A 25,227-nucleotide genomic window follows, 5' to 3' on the forward strand; every position below is an offset into this window, starting at 1 on the left:
CCAGCAAGCAGCCACTGAGCCAAAGAGAAAAAAATCTTTGGCAATATTTAGCACCTTAAATTTACAAAGATTTTTTTCCCCACAGTAAATAAATCTGATCTGCATAAAATCCATTAATGCTTATTGGATAAAATACATAAAACCATTCCTCAGTCAGGTTTCCTCTCCCCAGGGAGTGTTTCATTACTTCCTCCATCTAAGTAGGAAATCATGCAATCTTACCTGCAAAGGCTCATTACTCCAGCCTAAAAGATAAGAAACAGAAGTCTCAGGTCTTTCTGAGGAAAAGGTGATGTTTTAAACCCTCTTGAGTACTGCCTGAGAGCCTCAGCTGCACCTCTATAAAATGGAGGCAATTTTATGAGCCTCCAGTGCTCTGGTTAAAAGAGAGGAGTGATCTATGCTCTGCCCAGAAAGGGGTGACTTGGTTCCCTGGCTCTGGGAAAAGGTTTTCAGCTGTGAAGCCTGATCTGATGGTTTTCCAGGCCAGAGTTAGACCCCTTGGTCTAACTCCTCCTCCACCAGCTATTGCAATTTCTTGCCAGGGGAAGGCTTAAAAAAAATGGAATTAAAAGAGGAGGGGAATCAAGCAAAGGCATTGCCAGCTGCTGAGTCCCCTGAAACCAGCAGCCAGTTGCAATTTCTCTGTGAAGAACAGCAAAGATCCCACGTGGTAGCAGAGGCAAGCCCCTGGGTGTAGGTTCCTGCCTTGCCCCCACGTGCTAGACTGCTGTTTTGGGAATGGCAAGGTCCCTTTCACTCACAAAGCTGGTTAATAGATGCATGAGCTTCTCTCCCAGGCACCTCAAGGAGCAGGAACCCCAGATCCTCAGAAGAGCATCTTTCCCCAGGAGCACAGGGCTGCCTGTCCTGGGATGAGCTCACCAGGACCATGTTCCTATTATAACCTTCCAGAATGAGGGTTGATGTCCTTGAGACAACAAACCCTGTACTATATCCAGCAGAAGTTTGTTGAACCCAAAATGCTGGAAATTAACTTGACAAAGATTTTTCCCAGTGAAATGTTTCCCTGGAGATTAAGCAAACAGGGAGTGACGAGGGACAACCAGCTGTGGGGGCTCAGGGTGGGTGTGGGGAGGGATGGGGCAGCCCCACTGCCATGCTGTGCCCAGCACTGACATGTCCAGAGTCCCACAAGTCACATGCAGGCAAATTCACTGGTTTTATCTACCACTGCTGGTTTACTTCCTCCCCATCTGTCCCTCCCAGTCCAGCTGCCTCCTCGTTCTTCTTCAGTGCATCTTTATTCATTATTCCTCTCCAACAGGACTTTCTGTACTGACTAAGCCTTCAATTAGCTTCTAGAATCTGTTTGAGAGCAGTTCAAGTGTTGCAAAGAAATATTTAAATACACTTGGCTATCAGACTGTGACAAACCTATTTGTGAATAACCAGTGCTTTGATTTGCACTTGTTTTAACCTCTGCTTCCAGACGGATGTTTAGTTTGAAATGAAATCCACGGGCAGTGGACTCTCCGCACACTCATACAAATACTCTAAAATCAATCACGTAGAAAATTGCACTTACACAAATGTACCCTTCTGTACACATTTCTGACATAACAGCTGCTCCACCAAAAGGGAGGAAGCCAAAGACATACCCTAAGCCAAATGAAGAAATCTTCAGCAATAATAAACATCTATTATTTAAAAACCTTTTCCTCTATAAACAAAACTGAAGGCTGAAGTGACCAAATCATTAAGACCATAAATATTTTTCACTTTGTTCTGTGAGCTGCACAGAAAGCCCACCTCTCTAGGAATAGTTTCAAGGCAAATAATAAATAACATAGAACTAAAAGTGGTTTCTTTGTATTTGTCTGCCATATTAAATTTCCACTATCCTCATAATAGTATGATCTCTAATTCCCAAAATAAAAAGTTATAGTGATGTTTGGTAACCCTCACATTCCTGCAACAGGCTGAATCTCCATTTCATTTGGAGCTCTACTTAATGGTGATTTCAGGTTGAATTTCTTTTCACCCAGAGAAGCCTCTGCTCTTGTTCTCACAGACAGTGAGAAAAAGCACTGAAAATAGCTCTGAGCATCCTTGTTGTGCTTTTAGTGTGAAACTCAGCACAATTTATTCAGAAGAATAAATAGGTGACCCTTCATTCAATTCACTCCTGGGTGCTTCTGAAATGCCAGGGGGAGGGATCGCTGCCATGGCTGGAGGCACAGTCCTGCACGGGACACAGCAATCAGAGCAGCTCCAGCACAAATGAGGCTGAAGCAAACACGTGGTCCAGAGGGGTGGACACAGCATATCACAGAGCAATATTCCTGGTGACTGCAGTGCTGACAGCCAGTCATGCCATGACATGCCTGGCTTGGGCTGGGGGTGCAGAGGAGTCACTTACTGGTGGGAAAGGACAGTAACCACAAGCCTGTCCATGCACTGGTGTGAAATACATCCCATCTCATCCCACACTCTCACTTTGTTCCCTGTTTTCACTATCCATACTAGCATCAGGGGAATATATTTCCCTTCTGTGTCTTTTTAGTTCTTTTGGAACAACTTCTTCACCCCAAATGCTCCCGCATTTGCCTTTTGGGTCTGTTTTCCATGTCCAATGTGTTAACGATGTGGCAGATGGTCCTTCACACCATGCTCTTGCTTTCACACATCAGTCTAGTAAAAAGATCCCGATAAAGATCACATAATCCTCTTCATTTCCCTTTGCAGACAGCTCCATTTGATGTGTCCAGAGTGTGCTGGAAAAGGAAGAGAGCTAATCCCACTTGCCTCTACCACACACAGCAGGGAATTCATGGGATTTATGATCCAGCTCCACACAAAACTGTGTCCAAAAGGCCCTCTATATGTTTAAAGTGTTATTATTATGTACAGTAGCATACTAATAAAATAGTAAAATACATATATGTACAGTAACATGCAGTAACATACATAACAGGGCAGGTTGGAGGGGGCTCTGAGCAACCTGGTCTAGTGGAAGGCGTCCCTGCAGGTTGGTTGGAACAAGATGATCCTAGACGAGGTGTTACAAATCAGTTTAAACACAGAAGAGCGAGGAAAACTAGGTCTCTGTAAATAAAATGGATAAATATACCCCAAAACTTGATTAGTACCAAACGAGGCTAGATGTTGGTGCCAAAAACTTGATATGTTTTATTTAATAGTAAAGGAGGCAAAGAGAAAGCAAGAGAAAAGAAAAAAATAAAGAAATAGAAAATGAGGTGTGCGGGGTGGGGGGACAGGGAGAGAGTGACAGGGTAGAGACAGATCACCCTTTTGAGGGTCCCAATGACGTCTTGTGGCTTCCTTCCATCTGGTCTTCTTGGTGGTGTGGGTCCCCCACTGCCCACCATCGAAAAGTAAAGAATCCAATGGATTAATTATGTTTGGGCCAGGTGGGAACGCCCATGTGCCTCCCCTGGGGAGGGCAAGTTTGACGCTGTCCCTTGGAACACTTTGGATCTGTTGCATCATCTGCAGTGCTCTGGTGGAGGGTCTGGGGACCCCTTTGGGGGGCCTTTGATGGGCCATGTCACATCCTCTGCTGTCCTTCATGTGGATGCAGCTTTTCCCGGGGTGCAGGGGCCCACAGCTGAGCTGGTCTGCACAGCGGAGGATGGGCGTTCACTGCCTCTCATCAGAGGCTTTTTCACTACACACCCAAAACCTCTCTCCCCACCACCCTTTGGTTCGAGGGTCTGTGCAAGCCTGGCAGCTGATAGTGATGCCTTAGGTTTTAACTTTTATATTTTTCAAGTCCTGTACTGCCTGGTGTGTAACTCTGAAGTTTTTTGTGGCCTCTTGACTACTGTCCTCTCATGCTGGTTAGGCATAACAAGCCTCTCTAGGTTTCCACCGCAAGGACATAAGACCCCAAAATGTGTAAACTAAAAAGCCTCTGAAGGGGGACAAACTTGGGGTAATTACATCATTAACTGAGGTTATAATTGGACAATTAACCCTGATATGCAAATGAACCAAACTTATAAAAGTGTGAAGAATTCGTGACTCGGGATCCATCTTGGGTGTAGCCTTTGGCCTGCCCAGGGTGTACCTTGGAGGCCCTTTGAATAAATACCTACCTTTGTTCTCTTATTCTTGTCTAGTCTCTGCTTTTAGGTGGCCTCTCAAGGCATCAGTAGCCCCGGTGCTGTGGTCTCCAACCCAACGGTGCTAAGCTTAATCCCTGTGTGAATGTATTCTTTCCCCAGCCCAGACCTGAGTCACTTATTCCATCAACGAGCAGTGCAGGGCCTAAGTCAGGGTGTGGTAGTCTTCTCTGCAGCTTTTATACAGTTTTGTTATAATAGGCAAAAGTCCTTCCTGAACATGTTTTAGCCATAAATGATAACATTTCAGTCTCTGACACCAGGTTGCTCAAAGTCCCATCCAACCTGGCCTTGAACACTTCCAGGGATGGGGCAGCCACAGCCTCTCTGGGCAACTGTCAGGGTCCCTTCCCTCTGCCATGTAGCCCTGGGAGAGGGGCCCTGAGGGCACAGACACACGGGTTTCCCTGGCCCTGGTCAGCCTCGTTCCCCATTGGTTGGTTTGTGTTTCCTGCGCGGGCAAGGACCCTCGGGTCCCGTGATTGCAGCAGTTCCTCGGCAGAGCCCGGCCATGCGGCTGGGGAAATAAACATCTCTGAAACATCTAGCAAGAATCAATCCATATATATTTCTTTTCCACGGGACTCATTGTCTGATACGCTTGTTACAGTATCTGCACTGTAACAAATGGTGCGTAATGCAGGCAGAACGATCCCCGATCCCTAAGGACAGCAACTGATTTGTGAGTAAACTCTGGATTTCTCTTCTTCTTTTGTTTTGCTGTTCCATCTCTAAACTATGGAGGAACTGTGGAAAGACTCTTGGCTCTCAGAGCCGCATATGGACATTTATCTTAAACTTGAAAAGATTCTTGAACAACGATTTGTAAATTTTAGCTTAATTCAAGCTCAAAAAGAACTGAAACACTTCCTGGCATGGTTGTTTAAGAACTTTTTCTATGTTTCTTGGGATTTAATACTTACCAAAGACTTTTGGAACACTCTTTGGAACACAGTTAATTTCTGAGTCAAAATATATGCCAATGGAAGAATATTTTTGTGAATATTATTTAATTACCGAGACTGTTGAGCAATGTCATCTGTGTCTTGGCAAAGGGAAGCCTGGCTCAGGGACCGTGTGACCCAGGCCACGTGGCCCGAGCGCTCTGCGAGCAGCAGCGAGGCAGTTCCCGCGTGCGGGTGGAGTGACACGAGCTGCAGCGTCGGCAGCGGAGCGAGGCGCGGCGGGAGCGGCACAACCCGGCGGTGCCCGCCCGGCCCCGCGCAGCGCGTGGTGGAGCGAGCCCCGTGAGAGGAGCGGCGCGCGGCCGGCGGCTGGCGGCGGTGGAGCGGAGCCGTGCCTACCCGAAACGCGCTCTGGAGCGGGGCGTGGGGGGGTCGTCGCTCGGGGGCCCGGCCGAGACGTGGGCGCAGCCCCAGGCAGCGGCAGCGCAGCTGAGAGCAGGAGCGGCGGCACGCGGGGAGCTGAGCGGCCCGGCCCGGCCCGCGTGGCCCCGAATGCGACCCCGGGAAGGGCGCACAGGCACGAGCAGCCCTGATGGCCCCAGCAGCCCCGGCAGTTCCAACATGGAAGCGAGCAAAGACGAAAGAGAAAGCAAAAACGCAGCGAGACAGAAAACAGCAGCCACTCAGAAAAAGGAAAAAATCACCGTAGCTAAGGTTTTAGGAATAGTAAAATGGTATAATGTTAAACAAAATTATGGTTTTATAACAGATTGTGACAACCAGCAAGACATATTCGTGCATAGAACTGCTATTAAGAAGAATAACCCTGAAAAATGCATCCCAAGCTTGGGAGATGGAGAGGTGGTGGAATTCAAAATTGTGCAAAGTAGAAAAGGGTTACAAGCAGCAGAGGTCACTGGGCCTGATGGTGTTTCTGTGAAAGGCAGTATATATGCTAAAAATCGTAGTCATGTTAGACAATATCTCCATTATAAACCCCCCCTACAGTCTCCCTTTCCTAATCCCACTTTCCCTTTTACCCTACACCCAATATGAACCCTTTCCTAAATTTACCCCATCCCCAGTTAATTCCTAATCTGTTTTTCACCCCATGGCTTCCCTATACAATTCCCTTTCCCTACTACTCCTCTCCGATGCCAGGGGGAAGATGAAAAGGGGGAGGGAAGAAATTAAATCCTCTCCTGCCTCAGTTTCCCCACAAAGCATGCCCGGAGAGTCCTGTCTCCCTTCTGTCAGCCTTAAGGTGTTCCAGAGAATCTGTTTGGACATTTAGACTCAGGAGGGTGGCTTGTTTTGTTTTGAAACTGTTCTTGTTATGTTTATCCAGTTGTTTCCAATATTAAGTTTTAAATCTCTTTTTGTTAAAAATAAACGGGTGAAATGTCAGGGTCCCTCCCCCCGCCATGTGGCCCTGGGAGAGGGGCCTGGGGGGGAGACACGGGGTTTCCCTGCCCCTGGTCAGCCTCGTTCCCCATTGGATGTTTTGTGTCCCCTGCACGGGCAAAGGACCCTCGGGTCCCGTGATTGCAGCAGTTCCTCGGCAGATCCCGGCCAGGCGGCTGGAGAAATAAACATCTCTGAAACATCTATCAAGAATCAGTCCATACATATTTCTTTTCCACGGGCCTCCTTGTTTGATACACGTATTACAGAATCCACACTGTAACAGGCAACATGTGCCAGGGCCTCACCACCCTCACAGGGAAGAATTTCTCCCCAATATCCCATCTAACCCTGCCCTCTGTCAGTTTAAAACCACTCCCCTTTGTCCTGTTACTCCATGCCCATGTACAGTTACTGTTTGTTTGGTGTCTCCTCTCTGATTAAAGGTGAAGATACTATTGGATCTTGTTAGTTCTGGCTCAATTAATCTATACTGAGCAGTGCTAAAGTGCCTTCCTCAAGCATTTAAGCAGGGCTGTTGTCCTGAGGTAGATGGGGCAGGCACCCCTTGTTCTGTCCTCAGGGGCCTCAGGAGCTCTGGCCAAAAAGGCAATTACACACAATATTTTGCTTCCTTTTAATATATCATTGTGATGGAAGAAATATGTGCTTTATCTTCTCTTGTATAAACAAAACAATTCTCTTACTTCATCGTATAAGCTTGCAATTATCTTCCCACATTAGATACTTTGAGTAAAGTCTTTTTAAGAACACCTCTCTGTTGCTGTTGCTCTCTCGCTGACAGGCACACACACAAAACAAACCCACTGAATCTCAGGAGTAGAATTATGAGCCAAGCTGATATCTCCCCATCTGTTTTCTGTTTTCCCCTCCTTCCCACTGCCCAATATTGTAGATATGTGATACAGTAGATTTACAGAGCAGGAAGTCACAAGAAGTAGCAACTCAACTTTCAGGGAATAATTCAGTGTCACTTATTCATATTGTCCATGTATATGAAAAATAAAAAAGAGAGATAGAAAACAGCTCCCACAAGGCATTTCTACCTCTCACATGTTCTTATTTTATTCCTTATCCTGCAATTTATCTTCTTACTTTCAGCAAGCCAGAAATGAAGTAGAAACCCCCTAAGAAATCTTATTCTGACATATCTTTCTGGGGAGTATTCATTTCCATGCATAGCTGCATAAGCCATGGAGAAGTCTGTGACATCACTGGAGAGCAAACCACTTGACGAGCAGAGCCTGCAAACCTCAAAACAGATAAAAGCAAGTTTTTTCTGGCCTTCTCCATCTGATTTAAAGGTCTGATAGACGCCCAGCGTCAGCACAGTAATCTGCTGAGGTTGGCCCTAGGCCATGTTGTAATGCAGGAAGAGAGCAAACGTTGGAGCATCCTGAGCCAAATTACAACTGACTGTTATTTTGGGACACTAAGCTTTGAAATCTGAATTCATTTAGTTTATTATGATATATTGGAACTTCCTTAAAAAAAAAAAAAAGAAAGGAAAAAACCTAACAAAACCCAAGATACTCATTAATTCTGGTTAAATAGAACAGGCAGAAGAAGGCATTGCCTGCCAAAAAGATACACAAACCCCATTATGTCAATAGACCATCTCGTAACCGGAGGTGCGTAGCCAGAAGGCTGCTCCTGTTGGCCTGCAGACTCTGGATGAAATTCAGCTCCCTGAAAACATGATAAAACTCTGACTTCAAGGCCAACCTCAAAAAGTCCCTATGTGGCTCAGAACAATAATTTCAGATTTTCACATTTTACTATGCTACACCCAACGTGGCAAGGTGAGCATTGCCCACAGATCATGGGGCCTCTGCACAAAAATCTCTCAATGCATTTAATGTGCTATTGAAGCAAAGAAAAAAAGCCATTAAAGCATGAAAGTGCCAGCACATTCCCTGCTGTACATTTTCCAACATATTATCCATACTTTTGAAATAATCCCAAGGGTTTTTCCAAGCCCTGTGGGTTCTTGCAGTTGGGAAAATATTAAAAATATTTAGAATCATTAAGTTCCAGGAAGTCAAGAAACTGGAGAACAACAGAGTGTTTCTCAGGGCTGCCTTGCCTTGTTTGAGTCCCACCTTAAGAAGAGATGCTGCATCTAAGAGAAGAAATAGGGCTTAAAATAATAATGAAAATTAAAAAATTATTGGTATCTGCTACATGTAGTATTTGCACATCACTGATATCCCAGTTCTGTAGAATTATAGAAGTATTCAATAAATGTGTTGATGTGGCCCTGTGGCACTTAGGGACATGCTTTAGTGGTGGGCTTGGCAGTGCTGGGTTAATATTTGGAAGTGATGATCTAAATGGTCTTTTCCAATCTTAATGATTCTGTTCTATACAGATCCGATACTGGAGAGGCTGTGCACAACTTAGAGGGAGAAAAACGAGAGCTCTCCTCTCTTGGTTTCTGTAACAGGTTGGAAAGATGTCACTGGCCACCTCCACACTGATCCCCACAGGGCTGGACTGTGTAGGTACAAGAGGAAAACAACCCCACTCGATGTGCTCTCCTGCCTAGCATCACACCATTGGCAGTAAAACACCTCTTCAGGCTTTCCTGCAGCTTTGACACTGTACTCTGAAGGTGATTCTACACCTCACCAGCTTCTTCATGTCTGGATGTCACCTTTTCCTCCTGCTTCCTCTGACAGAGACATCCCATTCACCACTGTCTGCTTTGGAACTGCATGTCCAGCAGAACTTTCCCCCAGTCCATGATGCACATGCACCTAGAAACCCCAAAACCATATGGACACACACTTCTCAGTTAGATATTGCAAGTCCATCATCACCATGAGGAATTTTGGGGGGCATATGCCTTAATTTAGTTGCAGTGGTTTACTAGTTACAGCTGAATAGATAACATGACAAGGCTAGAGATTGTTTCTAGGAGGGAATGGTTTAATATTATAATCAGCAGTGCTCACAGAGGCTCCCTGATAAAGGGCCAGGCAAAGCTGGAGTGGTTTGGATCCGTTTCTTTACCACTGCTGAGAACAAATGTTGCAATATATGTCAGGAGGGTTGAATGGAAAATAATTGCCTTCATTATGCAAGTTCAATGTACAGACATATGTTCCTGGATAAAACACTTTTACAGCCAGCCAGGTCCCTGCTGCTTATTTTCCATAAAATATGAGGAGCAGCATTTTCTACAGGTTTCAGTCAAGTATTTGAAGCAGGCACGCGCTAATTTGTCCTGCAAAGCACACACACGTTTCTGAGCTCACATGCACGTAGGTTTATGGCTTTCTAGAGGAGAGGCAGGTGTGGGAATAGGTCTTGTAGAGGATGTCTGAACATGCACCAGGACTTTGGCATAGCCAAAGCAGTGAGAAACTGGAGACGTGGATTTTATAGGAGACATAGCACATTGTAAAGCAAGACATGTTGGGCTAAATCCAGTTCCTCTTTTTCAGGCAAACTGAGCTCTTGATTTCATTGGGGCTTCTCACTCAGAAAGGGTCAACAAACTCAGCTTTGGGCATTGACGGGAAGAATCAGAGGAGTGATTTCTTTGGTGTGATGCAAGAGGAGTTTGTATTCCCATTAGCCCCCAGTGCCTGGAAATCTGGAATTCAAATGGAGCAAAACCTCACTACAAATAAAGATTTTCTTAAAACCAAAGTAGTTTCCACCACTGCTTTTAAAAAGCAGAGTTGCCAGCTACTGAGAAAGTAAGTGATGCTCTGGCCTGGGAGGATTCCAGCAGGATTAGTCTGGCAGTTGTAACACAATCAAGACCGACTAATTTTTTCATTATTAGTTGTTGATTTTTCTAAGTCTGCTTTTCACAATGGTTTGGCACTGTCCACACTCATCACTCTCCAACTCTGAAGCTGGCAAGCTGACACATTTGCTTCTTTTATTGTAGCACAGGGATGGGCTGATTTACACCAGGAGCCCAGCGTGCCGGCAGAGCTGGGAGAAGCGGGAAGACAACATTCCCTCCTCCAGCTGCTGCAGGAGAGATGCTTCATCCATGAGCAGGAACAAATATTTATCAGATGGGCTTTCCAGTCATATGGTCCTAATCCTCACAGTAATGTGAAACTCCCTGGATGAGGTCATGCTTGTTGAATCCCAGACTCTCCTTTTTTTCTAGAGGCCAGGTCAGGTAGGTGGAAGATGGAGCACACTTATCCCTGCCTGGGGCTGGCCAGGAAAAAACCACAGGGGTTTAGGGACCTGATGTGCAAGTACACACCCATGAACACACACAAAGACTTGCTCCAGAGCACATCAGGGCTGCCAACGTTGAATTTCCAGCACCAGCTCGGGGCACCTGTTGCTCTAACTTTTCAGAACTTGTCAAAATCCAAATGGCAAACTCTCTGAAAGCTCTTTTAAGTAAAAACCCTTCTCAAAAGTGAAGAAAAGAGTATGATAAAATATTTTTTAAAGGTCATTTAAAGGCTCTCTGAGCTGATTACTGCTAGGAATACTTGTTTAGGTGGCTAAGGTATCCTTGTTTTGCTCATTAGCTTTCACTGGCCTTTGGTACTTTACACCTCAAACTGAAGAACCAGGGAATTCCCTGACCATTTTCCTCCAGTGACTGTTAGAATCCAAAATTTTCCAAATTAGGAATTGTATGTGAATCCTACTGAGGTCTGAGCTCATGGGTCCTAGACAGACCCTTATTATTTTAGCCCAGATGGTACTAAAAAAAGACCATCTCAAAACCATGAGACATCCAATGGTATATTTTAGGAATGCCATGCTTAAGATAATAGTCCAAATAATGTGTCATAGTCAGCAAAACAACGTAAAATACGTTGCTCATCAGTACACAATGTATGGCAGCACCATGTCTAGGCATGAGGCTCTCTTGAGCAGGACTGAACCAAGGGAAAGAACACAACCAAAACATTCTGGGTGGCATTTGCAGCTGGAAGGTTTCCCAAACCTCAGACAAGATGAAATTTGAGTCACTCTCAGAAGAACCTGACAACCAAGTAGTGAAGGAGATTGTAAAGGCAGATCATGTCCTTTGTTTTGAACCTTTAGACTTTAGCTGTGCAATTTGCTGTAAGACTGACTGATTTCTGAGCATGACTAACCCAGAGCAGCCCTTTACCTGCAGCCAAGCTCAGGCCTCCCCCAGATGAGGTGAGTCCCAACCACCAGCCACCAGATTTGGCTTTGGGAAATCTCTCTGCCAGTTTTTTCCATGACTCTTCTTTCTTATGCCACAGGAAGATGTGGGTTTGCCAACAGTTAAAACCTCTGTGTCCTCGTGTCTCTCCCCCAGGTCTGCAGCAGTGGGAGGACTCCCACGTTTGTCTCAGGTCTCTCAAGGTCTGCTGGAGTCATATTGTTGAGCAGATGCACAAGGTCCAAAGGCAGGATCCCGGGCTGAGCCTCAAAAGTACTCACAAAATCTGGGTGAGAGTTTGTAGGAGGAGGTGGTCTGGGGTATAGTTCAAGCTCTGCTCACCACCTCTGCACAGAAACATCACTGAGCCCCAAACACTCCGCCCAAGAGGGGAAGGTGGCTGGGGAGTCAGAGAGGGGAGAGTCCCTGAGCCTCCACTACCCTGCAGAAACTCATACCCTGTGGGTTTGAGTGTGTTTTGCTCTGGCATATTGTAGTTAACTCCAATAAATAACCGGAGAAGGGAAAAGCAAGAGAAAGTGGTTGATGCTGCAGAATGGGATTGTTCACCCTCTTCCCTGAGCAGGTCCTTTATTTATTTCACATGTGGGAAGAATCAGCCCTTGGATCTTCAGTTTTCTCCTTCTACCTCATTCCCTTCAAATCCATCAGCCAGGGAGATTAGCAGTGTCACAGGAACCAGACCTTTCTGCTAAATCCCTTCCAGATGTCCAGAGCCACAAACATGTCAGTCACTGACAAGAGCCTAATGACAAGTGGCTCCCTGTTCATTAGTGATGGCTACTGTTTCCTGGCAGAAAAGCTTTTTCCACCCCGCCTCCAAAAGCAGGTTTTGCAGGAAGGGTTTTTTCTTTCTTCCCCAGAAGCAGGGCTGCTGTCTGATGGCTCATGAGGAGATCTCCATCCCAGCTGGCCTTGAGACCTGCCCTAGGCTCCCCCAGAGCTGCTGCTGGAACATGGGCACAGGGCACCACATACACTGGCATTTTAGGATCTGTAGAGAGGAACCAAGTAGCAGATCTGACTCCTGCCAGTGGGGTTTGACAACCCTAGGCTGTGAGGTTCTCCAAAAGTTTGGTGGCATTAGACAGGCATTTTCTGTGTTGGCATTGTCAGCCCCAGGGAGCCAGGTAGGAACTTGAGCAGGCACCAAGGTCAGGATGGCTTTGGAGAAAACGAGCAGGTGGGAGGGCTGGCTGGGAAGCAGTTCAGGATAGAACAGAGGGACATCTTCTGACTGTTCCCTCCACCCAAGCAAGGATAGCCGTGTGGTGGTGTTCTTGTCTTGCTAATGGAGAAGGCTGGGAGCTCTGTGACAAGGGGCTCTCTCAGGCACAGAATGCAACAGGATTTTGGTTCCAAGCCTGGCTGCCAGGTCCTTTCCTTTGCCCAAAGACATATCATGGTTTTCTTGACCTGTTGCAATACATTAAATTTCATAACTGTCTTCAATTGCATTTTGATCAGCTTGTGATTTCTGTGTTGGATTTGTCCTATACCCTCATCTCCACACAAGCTCAAGATGTACCTTGTCAAGCTAAATTATCCTCAAAAAAATTAATACTGTCCATTGTGGAGATTCCTGAAGATTATATTTTTCCCTCCTTTCATGGCAGTTAATGGATAGAATTTTAAAAGTACAGCTGGACAGGAAAGACCGTTTCTTCCATGGAAAGTGCCAGTCTCCTTACTGGGATGGGCAGGCAGGATGGGCTGATGCAACACCCTTGCCATGCTCCCAACCACACCACCACAAGGAAATGTTATTCAGCAGCTCATCCCACCTTGGCACAGAGACTGCAGTGAGATGCCAAGCCAGAACTTGTGCTGAAGTCTCTGAGAACTGCTCCTTTTGTGCAGCTGCTTATTAACATGACCCTACTTGGGGAGATTTCTTCCTTTATCCTTTGAATTATGAAAACCATTCCAAAACTTGATCCCCATGAAGGCTGGGCATTGTGTCAGCTTTAAGAAGCTGAAAATAGTGATGGGTTCTTTGCAGTGAACAGAAAAACCCACTTGAAGTCTGTCATTTAGATTTATGAATATGAAGTCTGCTCTTTTGACATAATCTTCCTGATTTAAGCTTGTGGTTTCTGCACACAGTTTCCATTAAAATTAATGTAAGTCATCTGAGCAAATCTCTCCCAGGTTGACAGGATGAAATGTTCAGCTCCTGGAGATTTATTCCTTGTTTATGGGCTTCAGAGCTGACCTGTGCAGGAGCCAGCCCACAGCCTGTGTTGGAGCTCAACAGGACCCTCAGTGATGGGGTACAAGATGCCCAATCTGGACACCCAAAGCACTGGGAATGTTGGCAAACACCTCTGGAAACTGCTCCTGAATACAGCCTCAGAACAAACACCAGACATTCGCTAGATAAACCAAAAAGTCAGCCCTTGCTCACTTCTTTGTGCTGCAGAGATGTCATGGGTTGAGATGTTCTGCCTGGTGTAAAGCCAGCTTCACCATCAGCATCACTTCCACAGCAATGTACCATAAATGGGTGAAGCAGAAAATACAGCAACTCAGCAAAAATCCCAAACAACGAGGTTTGGTTGCAAAACAGCACAACCATGTGCTGTAAAAGAACACAGATATCTCCTCAGAGACATCAGTGCCCCATTTTAACTCAAATCCACTAGTTGTGCAGAGAATAGCTCACATCACATCCATTTGAAAAGCAGCTGGAGGCTGAACCCTTCCCAGATTCACATCAGCCAGGCGAGCCCAACATGGCCAACACTGCTTGGAACCAGTCCTCCAAATTTCCTGAGATAAAACCACGAGAAGATGTGAGAGTGAGCCCACAAGTGCTGACTCAGCTCATTGCCTCTCACACAGTTCCCGGTGATGATTTATTTCCTTCTTCCTCCACTGCTACCAGATCTTTGGCCCCAGGAGAGGACCGCTGGCTCTCTCCAAAACAAGATCTCCGAAGTTGGGTGCTTCATGTTTTCCCTGAGGAAATTTGGGGAACCTTGTCTCCCAGAGCCCTCTCCCTCCTCTCCCCACCTGGAAGGTGGGTTTGCTGTCCATCCCCCCACCCTTTCCCATGCTCCCTGTTCCCTTCCCCAATGCCCTGGGGAGTTGCCTCATAGTAGTTGTTCCTTAAAGGAAATGGATATAAAGGAAATCTCACAAAAACCCCAGAAATCCACAAAATTGGGGTCCCTTGTGCTAATATAACAGCATGTCTCCTTTTCCTTGAGCCCTGTGCATCCCCAAGCCTGTACCCACCAGACCTGCCACCTAACGCCTCCCAGTACCTCCTGTCCACCTCAGGCTGCCTCTGCCTCCTCCTCTTCCTCTCACAGCTCATCTCAGTGATGGGGACTTTGGACCCTGACTGCAACTCTCCTGAGGTGCAGACAAGTATGGGGGGCAGCACAAGTGTCACCTTATTCCTCCCCCACGAAGGACAAAACCATGCAGTTCTTTTCCAGTAAGTGATATGGTTGGTCCAGAACACATGGGAACCCCCAGGCACTGGCTCCAGCCTGGGGAGCGAGGTGGGATGGAAACACAGAGACATTGAGGGGAAAAGGAGATAGGTTAAACCAGGGAGCAGAGAAAACGTCTAGTTTTGAGACTTGTAACAGTGGTTATTCATTTTCCAGTAAGTTTATACTGCTCTCAGCCAAAATAGTCATTGCAAAAAACTGGCGTTATGAGCCCTGGAGGATTTACATGAAGTGTTTATGTCAGAGCACTCCCGTGTGGGAAGTCCTGCGGTGGCTGCAATTGCTCCACGGCCTGGGCACAGCCTGCAAAAGGGGACCACTGGCACCAGGAATGGCAGCCCTGCAGGGGACCTGACCACAGCCCCCCTGACTTGCACCACACCTCAGCACTGAAAATAGGGCTGGTAACCTCCACCAGGCAAAGGTTTTGGATTGCTTGGTTGTAGTAATAAGAGCCTGATGTTCCTATATATCCTGATTAATGGATTAATGAACAACAGCATTAAATAATTGCCAATTATTTTTTAACAATGATTAATTAAATAATTTTTCTCCCTAACGTTTGGAGGGGTCTAAGTAACCTAAAGGAGGAAAGGAGAATATGGGGCAATACTAATTTCAGTTGAAGGATAAGTCCAATGCTATCTAAGTACTGAATTTAAACCAAAAATGAGAGCAGGAAGCAGGTTCCATACTTGCCATGGCCTATTTATTTCTCGTTGCTCTGGTTTCCCTGCTATCCTTCACTCCCTTGCCTTTTACAGAGCACACACTGAACTATTGTCCCATAAAAGCCTTAGTTCAGCAAATGAGAAATATATTGCAGAGTCTGACGTAATCACAGGCCATGATTCATCCCATCCTGCTACCTACAGAAGGCTCCTCGCTGCCACCAGAGGTTCCTTTGCGTTCCCAGCTGCCAGCAGAGGCGTGGGGGGGACCCGGGGCTGCGGCTCCGGGCATTACCTGTGGGAGGATGAACTCATCAGCAAGAGCAATGAGAGGATCCAGGGGGAAATATCACAGCGGCTTATTGCTGTGCAACATCTGGAGTTAACCTATTCCATCAAATTGTCACCTGCAAGCGCCAGCCAGGCCTGAGCTCTCCGTGTTCACCAGACTGTAAATCTTGGGGTAATCCCAGCACTAATGAGCCAGCAGCACCATGAGCTGGGGATGCCTCACTGGTGCTCACAGATCCTCATGCACTAATGATAGCTGAGTACCTGGCCCATGCACTGCCTTAGGCCCTTGGGCATCTTCACCGAGGGTTTTTCATATTTTTCAAGTTAGAATTTCACTTTCCTGTTTTGTTTGCCTGCTGGGAAAAGTCTGTCACTAACGTTAGTCCCCAGTTCTATTGCCTCATGTTCTGCTCAGTCTGTAGAAAGCAGAAAAGAAAGAAGAAAGGGTCCTTCCCATTTAAATGAAAAAAAGAAAAGAAAGGCAGAGTGGGAAGAAGAAAACTCAAAAGAATTGAAATAGTGAAATCTAGTCTGTAAGAAAGTCATCAAGAAAATTTCCTGCCAAGTCACAGCTCCAATTTCTCTTTATCTAGAAAAAAACCCTATTTCTCTTCCTTCCAACGGCTATCACATTTTGTCAGAATAAAAAGCAAATAAAAAGCCTAATGTGAGGAATTTGAGCTAATGTTATAAACCCTGTAAGCACTTAAATAATTAGAGACCTTCACTGGTATTACTTGAACATAAATGATTCCATACAGTCCAAAGCTGAAACATACTCCTGCTAAGTACCTTAGTCTTAACTCTAGGAATATAGGAATATCATATATAAATCTCTCCCTCATCTTTTCATGCAGGAAAATGAAGTACAGTTGGTTTTGAAGATCAATGGAGTTGCTGTTTTTGTCTTATTTTATTCTGCAAGCATGCCATGCAGGAATTTGGGCAGCAAGTGATCCTTGAAGCCTAAAAAATATGTTTGTTGGCATTAGAGTAGTAAGCAGGATTTTTCCTCAGTGATCAGGTATTATTTGTTCATATACATACACACACACATGCATATGTATTTTCAACATGTTGCCATAAATCATGTGAAAACACAGAGCAGATGTCCTGTCCTAGTGGGGCTATCGTGCCTTCGTTGTGCTTCCCTGGGAGCCGACCCACAGCAGGCTCAGCAGAACATGCCTGATGGATAAAGTAATGGTGCTACTGGAAAAGAACATTTATACAAGGGGCTAACCTGGTGTTTGAAACACGAGAGGTGACTTGTCTGCTTCCTCAGCTCGTAGATGAGTCACGCTGTACGCAGATGGTTTCATTAGAAGAGTATTTTCCAGTAATTGGTCACTTGTAATGGTCTGCACATCCACAGGACAGATTTCCTCAGCCATTTCCTGGCCCATGCAGGAGGATGCAGCAAACCATGGTTGTGTTTGGAACACTGCTGGACCCAAAAGATGAGTAGCCAGAACAGAACAAGTTAAAAATGACTAGTCAGAAAAACTGTTTGTAAAAAGTCCTGAGGTTTCCATCTTTCTTTCTCATGGGGAACTGCACATTGAGTGGAAACTGGTCGTATTTATGCCCACTGTGCCCAAGCCAAAGGATCTGTGTAGCTGCACCCCAAATACGCAGCCTGAGGCAAGATCTAAATAACTGTTTTTTCTGAATAAACTGTTTAAATTCTGCTTGGCTCACTGCCCATATTTCTAAGGACAACACAGTGGCTGCTGCAGAGATGTATTTCTTTGCCATCCGTGTTTCCCTACAGCAGAGGTTATAGGGATTAAAAAAATAATTCTCTCTAGAGGTACATAACAATTTATTAAAAACTGAGGATTAATGCAACAAAATCCTCAGCAGTAGGAAACAAAATATAGAAACAAATGCACCTTTAAGCAGCTTCAGAAAGACTGTAGCACAGAACAATTCCAGAAATATTGATACCTTATAATACACATTTCGTAGATTTTTCCAGTCTAATCTGCCATTGCAGCTCCCATGTTTGAAAAAACTATCAAAAAAACACCATAACTGGGCATTTGTGAGGAACTGGACACAACAGGAGACCAGCAGAGAGGTCCAGTACAAAGATTTATGCATAGAAAGAGAGGTGATGGGCAAATGAACAGGTAACACAGGGCCAGCCCCTCTGCTTGCCAGTTTGGCTCTTGGCAACACTTCCAGCAACATTTCCTACAGATCTGGGGACCTTCCCTCAGGACATGTGGATCTGGGGATGTCAAGGGCACATTCCTGTGAGGTATAGGGGGCAGAGGGACGTCCCACCACAGCAACACTCACAGCACAGGGAGAGGCCAATCCGGCAAGGTGAGGTGGGACTGCAAGAGAAACACGGCAGAATTTGCAACACCACTGCAAACATTTTCCACATCTCAGAGCAGAAAGTCAGCAGCGAATGAAAAATTAGAAACATCACATGCCTACATGTTTTTGTTTTTTTTTTAAAAACCAAACCCACCAGTTTCTCTGCTGTGCTTGCCAAGGGGCAGCTCTAATTCATCGCCTTGGCCATCTCTGTTGAATTTTCCTCTCTACAATTTGCTAAACAGCAGGATTTCCATGGTTACCACAGCTTGCTATGGATAGGACTCAAACACACTGTGCATTTTTGCTGGGGGGATGCAGACACAACCACCCAGAGCAGTGGGTGCAGCTGAGACCCTCAATGAGCCCTGCTGAGGGCACAGAGGGGATGTCAGGCACTAACCTGGGTGAGAGGTGATGGGGAGATGGTGCTCTGTCCTTGCTTCTCCTTGTTCTGGCGTAGGACATCATGTGGCCACCTCCTGTGGCTTTAAACGTTTGGCAAGGCCACAGGGTTGAGCCCTAGGCCCCTGCTCTGGGATTACCCCTTGTACATGCACCAGCATCTCCAGCTAAGGCATCAGCACAGCTCAGGGTGGCCAACTGCCAGCATCCAAATATTTTTCCCCATCTTTTTTTTTTTTGGCATATGCATACATAAACAAACACAGACATATTGCATCAGTGGAGGGTTCATAGGAGGGAATTGCTATGCTAAATTCAAACATTTTTAAAAAAACCAAACCAATGCAATAATTATTTTCCACCAAGAGATCATATATTTTCCTACTTTTGATGTCTAATAAGCTAGAGGTGGTATAATTTCCTGCTTTTGAAGTCTAATGAGTAAATTGCATGGAAACCTCCATAGAGCAGAGAACTCATTAATAAATGTATAGTCTCTTTGTCCAAGACTTCCAACTTTAAATCAAATGCACAACAACCAGATGTTTTTCACATTACTGCATTTCAAGATTTTACTGGAAGTGATCTCATCATACATACTTAATGTAGGTATCCAACTGTGCGTGTTATTCGTATCACGAATCAGACCTTGCAGCTTTAGGACACTGTGTGGCAAACACAGCTATTGTTTAAATGGATAAAATTTATGCCAAGCTTGCCACAGGGAGATGAAGGAGCCCAAACTGGATGCAATATGCTGATTTTGATGAGTGTCAGAAGTGAGGAAATTGTATCACTCAAATGTTTGAACTTATTGTTAGGAAACACTGAACCACTGTTTCTGGAAAAGATATTGAATTTAGCCAATCTAGTAAATCAAAGACTTTTATGTTTTTCTTTGAAGTAGGAAATTAACTGCAAATGCAAAAAATTGAGACCAGGACAAAGCTGAAACAAGATGTACTTTTTTCAAGGGGAATGAAAATGAAGGCTCACTTGAAGGGGGAGGGGAGGTGGAATAACTTTTGAGTAGGAAAATATCGCTTCATCATTTCTGAAGAACATATATACAGCTAGGTTAGGATTTGAACTTTTTGCTAGGAAGCACATTGAGCTGGGGAACAGAGTTTCCTTCCCTGAAGGGATGCAGAGCACAAGATGCAGCTCATCTTGCACACCATGGCTTCAGCTTGCTTTGGTCATTAGGGAAATACCCTAATGGAGTAATGCACTAAATTCCCTGTTGGAAACACCCACTGTGGCATCATATTAATTGGTCACCTCTTAAATGCCAGCAAGAGCTGGCTGAAAGTTTTCCAGGACTGTTTATCACCAGAGCAGAGCAGTGGGCAGATGTTTGCCTGGGGCAAGCTCACAAGTCCTGTTCATGGCAGAACAGCCTGAGCAACTCCTCTTCTCTTCCCCCATGGCCAAGTAAGATTTTGACTACTCAAGACTTTAAAAATGCCACAGGAAGGTTTCTCAGGGTACTTCATACTCTTTTGGTTCCTTTTCTTCCCATTGGAAATTTGCTGAAACAGAATTGCTGAGTCCCCCACCCACCCTGTCTCCACCCTGAACCAAGGGGCCACTGGAGGAAAGCAAGAAGGAAGACAAGGAGGAATAGTTTTAACTACCAGACGGAAAGGTTAGATCAGATATTAGGAAGAAATTCTTCCCTGTGAGGGTGATGAGGCACTGGCACAGTTGCCCAGAGAAGCTGGGGCTGCCACATCCCTGGAAGTGTTCTAGGCCAGGTTGGATGGGTTGGAGTGACCTGGTCTTGTGGAAGATGTACCTGCCTTTGGGAGGGATGTTGGAACAAGATGAGCTTTAAGGTCTCTTCTAACCCAAACCATTCCATGATTTAATTTGAGAACTGTGTGGAAGGATCCCATCTTGCCCTCCATACCAATTCATCCCAACCTGCCCTGACACCACCCTTCTACAGAGATCTGTTCTGCTCTGCTACTGCATTCCAGGCCATCCTCAACAGAAAATGGGGGGCTCTCAGCCCTTCCACAGAGAAATGACCTCCAGAAATGAAAATGCTGCCCCTTCACATGGGTCAGCTTTTACCCACAGCACAAGTAATAGGGAAACTGGGATACTGACCAGCATCTGACTGGTTTCCTCGTTGAGAGATGGGGGAAGTTTACCCAATTTCTCAGACCATTCACTGGGAAGGGGAATTACTCATTTTCTCTTTATACCAGGAGAAGAGTGACAAGGAGCTGCTGAATTTGTGCCTCTTTACTTGCAGCCAAATCGTCTGACCCCACCACATCTGAGCAGGTTCAGTGGAAACTTTCCAAGCCTGGTGTAAAAACAAGGATCATTTTGGCACATATAAACACAAAGAAATGTCACATTTAAATGAGGGAATTTAGAGAAATGATAGGCTTTTCAAACACATTAGCAAGCCGTTTAGTGATATCTAGAGACAGCTCAGAGTAAATAGATCAATCAAAGAGCCATAAGCTGGAGAGCACGCGGTCCCAGGCTGTACCCAGACCTGAGTTATGTCCTTGGCATGGCCCTGAGATGTCAGTGCTAGCAGCAGGTCTGACTATGGAAGCTGAATTGCTCAGTGTGCCTCCTGCAGGAATTAGATCAGCCTTTGGCCCTCGTTAGATCAACGCACACAGCTGCTACAGCAGCCAGGCAGAGAAGGGGCTCTGCCTGGGTGCACCAGCACATGCAGCAGCTGGTGCACCCAGCTCATTGTCAAGGTCTTGGCTCTCTCTTCCTTTGCAGGAAGAATGAATTTGGTGCATTGCTCACACACTGATATCCCATCAATAATCTTTGTAAGATCTGTAGGCACATTATGAAGAGAATATAGACTTGAATTAGGAGGCTGAATCCAATTAGGCTGTATTGAGTTGCCATGTTCCAGGTCCTAAAGAGACCACAAAAGCCCCACCCCACTGGAGATGTACAGCTTACATGCTGGGTGTTCAAAGAGCACATTTTGCAAACCCACTGATCATTTCTGCAGCAGTCCTCATTATCCCCATGCCAATTCCTGTCAATCATAACTGGCACTGTGAAATAAATAAGCCCCCAGACCGCTGCAAAGAGGTTGGGAACCTTCTGGAGACTTGGCACTCACGTCACACTGCTCGCCAGTGAGGGAACTTGGCACAGAAGCTCCTTGCTATGAGAATATCAAGGCCTCGATCAACACAGCCTGCAGCATCAAACCCTGCTCTGTAATTTCGGGAAATTATCCGCTGCCCCTTCTCACCGGGTGCTGGCACACAGAGGCCACAGCCTGCCTGGGCAAGTGTGTGGTGAGGCTGCTCCTGCCTGACCAGGGGCAAAAGGCCTGCAGGCTCTTTGCAGGACCAGTGTTTGGGGGTTTTTGTTCTTTTTTTTTCTTCTTCTTTCTTTTTTCCTAAATTAAAAAAGCACAAAACCAGACTTTTCTGACCAAAACTTGACCCCCAGCAGTTCTCAGGTGCAGTTTGGCTGACCCTGGGTGGCAGAGGAATTATTCACAGCTGGTTGATGTAAGTATCATAACCAAGCAACTTCTGAACCCAGTACCACAAGGGAGGGCTTCATCACTGTGCTATCAGACACCTTCTGCCCAACTGTGCATATTGCATGGACACTTTCTAAAACTTCTTACTCCAAGGGAAAAAGCTCACCTCAGTCTATAGAGACACTGAAGGAGCAACCTTTGAGCACTGAGAGAGGTCTCGTACTCGAGGTAAAGGAGAGCTAATTTTGCACAGTATTTGCATTTTGAAGGCAAGAGTCTAAAGGTTCAGAGGGTCCACTGGATACTGCTCTCCTGTGGCATGTGTGATACTGAGAACTGGTAACATAAGGAAAAAAATATCCTGCCCTCACTACAAACACTGGGAACAGCACACCCCAAAAAGTATTGCAAAATTGTAACAGTCCCAACACAATTTGATAGATAAAGGCTTCATAAAAGCATGTAAGATTAAATATAAGAGGACTTTTACAAACCTCCCATGTGTTGCCTATTGACAAAGGTTTCACACATTTGGATATCAGTGTTTGCTGTATGGACTATAATACTGCTGTATTTTTCTCTACGATTAAGTAGAGATTGTTTTTGTTATAGGCAGTAAACAACTTCAGGTTTCAGGGAGCAAAAGGACCTTGCAATCAAACACAAAAGGATGAAGAGAAGCAAGACCTTTCCTAAAAGCTGGCTCTGCAGACACAAAAAGCCATTGCACCCTCTGCTGGAGCCTGGTGAGGGGACTCCTCGAGACTGACTTCAGGCAAGCTGCACACGTGTTGTCCTGTAGAAGAGAAAATAACTTTTCCTGACTATGTCTTTCCCGTTGTACAGCACAAATGAAAGCACAACATGGCTCAAAGCAGCTGTCAGCCCAATTAGGGATGAACAGAAACTGTGCTCTAGATAGCAGGAATTATAAATTCAGCGTCAGCCACAACTACAAGTTAATTGGGCAGCAGACAAGTTTGCTTCCAGCAATAATTAAAATTAAACATCTTTTTAGCCTAAGTATCCAAAGTGGCTCAGGGACAGACTTGCAGCAGCATCCAGGAGCAAACAGGGGAGATCCAACACTACTGGTTTGGGAACATCTGGGTCAGAAATGCTGGAGAAGGGCCAGGCACCCCTTGCTGCTGAGGAGCACTCACCGATCAGCTGAAACAGCCCAGGGCATACTCCAAACTGGAGCAGGTTTTGGGGATCCTCAGCCCCATGTGAGCTGATCACATCCCACTGCTCTTGGTGTGACATGGCCAGTTTCTGAGGGGAAATGGAGCAAAACAGAGGCACCATCCAGCTCCAGAGCTGGATAACCATGGCCTGAGATAGAGCACCCCTAGTTTCCCTAATAAACCATTAGTCCATGAGCTTTTCTGGAGCCACAGGTCTTCCCCATTTCATAATATGACCAAATAATCCAAAGTTGTGTGTCCAAGTAGGACCTTGCAAACAAGTAGTAATTTCTTATGAGAGATAAAGGAGCATGCAGACTACCTGCAGACAATTGATTATTTCTTAAAAGGGAAAAAAACCTGCCCTAGCTCTCATTGCATCAAAGCACCAAATCCTAGGGATGTTTTAATTAATCCTCACCCACCAGTGGAAGGAAACTCTTAGCAGGAAAGACTGTTTTCAGAGAGAACTCATAGAGGAAAGTTATCAGCACAAAGGTAATAAAACCACGGGGAATGATCAGTGAATTTAATGGCACAAGAAGGAGTTATTTACAAACCCTGTCTTAATGGTAAAATGTAGTTATCAAACCTGGAGTACATGCTCAGCAGCAGGGTGCTGATACCACTGGAAGTGGCATTTAAAGCTGTGACCCCTCAAATGTATCAAGGGATACCCCTGCTCATGTCCTCAACTCTGAGGAATTGTTGCCCACAAGAAAGACTTGCTGCTGGATACTCATTGGCAGGTTAAAATTAAATTGGGTGTTTTTTCTAGAATTAATTTTAATTAAACTAGAATTTGGGTGACTTCAATAATGCACTCTGGCCCCACTGTAGAATGTCTCCTCACTCAGAGGAGCCTGGGCTCATTTTCTGGTTTGTCAGTATAACCACATCACTCCTCTCTCTCCATGGCTCCCCCCTGTAATGTCAAACATGTCGATTCATTTTCATCTCAAGGCTCCTCACAGCTCATCCCAACACTGGTCATCTCCCATGTGCTGTCAAACCACCAACACCCACCTCCAGTCTTCCAGCCCCGCTCACCTCCACTGCCAAAGGCAAACTCCAGCCAGTCCCCTGCTTGGCTGTCTTCAGGAAAGCCTCTTTCCATCATCCAACTCTCCTCCTCATGCAGAAGAGCTCTTCTCCACCACCCTGAAACCCTCCTCAGTTTTCCCCTGCAAGTTTGCTCCTCCATGACAGGCATGGAAAAGCCAGCAGAGCCCTTCTCCCAGGTGCTGGCCACTGTGGTGTCCCTGCTGCTCTCTCCCTCCTGTGGGTTCAGCCCTGTGAGTCCCCTCACTCAGTGTGGCTTTCACATACCCCTGCCCACGAGGGCCCAGAGAGGCATGATGGGGACCATCAGCCATGGCCATGGAGCAGTGAATCACTGGCCACACAAATGGGACAACAAATGCCATGCAAAATTCCAGCTTCTGGCTCTTGTCTTTGCTGTGTGAGTGACAGCTTAACCACGCCTTCCCTTCATTATCTTACCAAGAGACTTCTGTGTAAAACAAACAAATCCAAGCTCTTGAGCCAGCTGTGCTGCACAGCTGGGTTCATGAGCCCCAAACAGCCTCAGGCGAGGCACTGTGTATGGAGACAGCTCCTTGCTGCTTGCCTCCACTCTGGGAAAATCAGGCATGAGCAATGGAAGTAGGAAAGAGAAATGACATTTAGACAGCTATCTATGTTCTAGCAGTATCAGACTTTTCTACTCTAAATGCCAATGCAAGCTGGTCTTTTTTCTTCATGCTTGCAGTCCAGGCCCAGTCCTCTCCCATGGGA

At 45.8% G+C, this 25,227-nt stretch overlaps 1 long non-coding RNA gene across 2 annotated transcripts; it reads right to left on the bottom strand.

Annotated features, from left to right (window-relative positions):
• Nucleotides 1-15,611: 15,611 nt before the first annotated feature.
• Nucleotides 15,612-24,837, bottom strand: LOC138118250 (uncharacterized). 2 transcript variants are annotated; one of them, XR_011155055.1, is made up of 3 exons: nucleotides 24,481-24,837; nucleotides 17,261-17,461; nucleotides 15,612-16,018 (listed from the first exon to the last, which is right to left on the bottom strand). It is a non-coding gene; the product is annotated as an uncharacterized lncRNA (long non-coding RNA). The 2 variants fall into 2 exon arrangements; XR_011155056.1 differs by having other exon boundaries at nucleotides 17,261-17,464.
• Between the last annotated feature and the right edge of the window lie 390 nt (nucleotides 24,838-25,227).

Source organism: Aphelocoma coerulescens, chromosome 13 (genome assembly GCF_041296385.1).
Source record: "Aphelocoma coerulescens isolate FSJ_1873_10779 chromosome 13, UR_Acoe_1.0, whole genome shotgun sequence".
Lineage (NCBI taxonomy): Eukaryota > Metazoa > Chordata > Aves > Passeriformes > Corvidae > Aphelocoma > Aphelocoma coerulescens.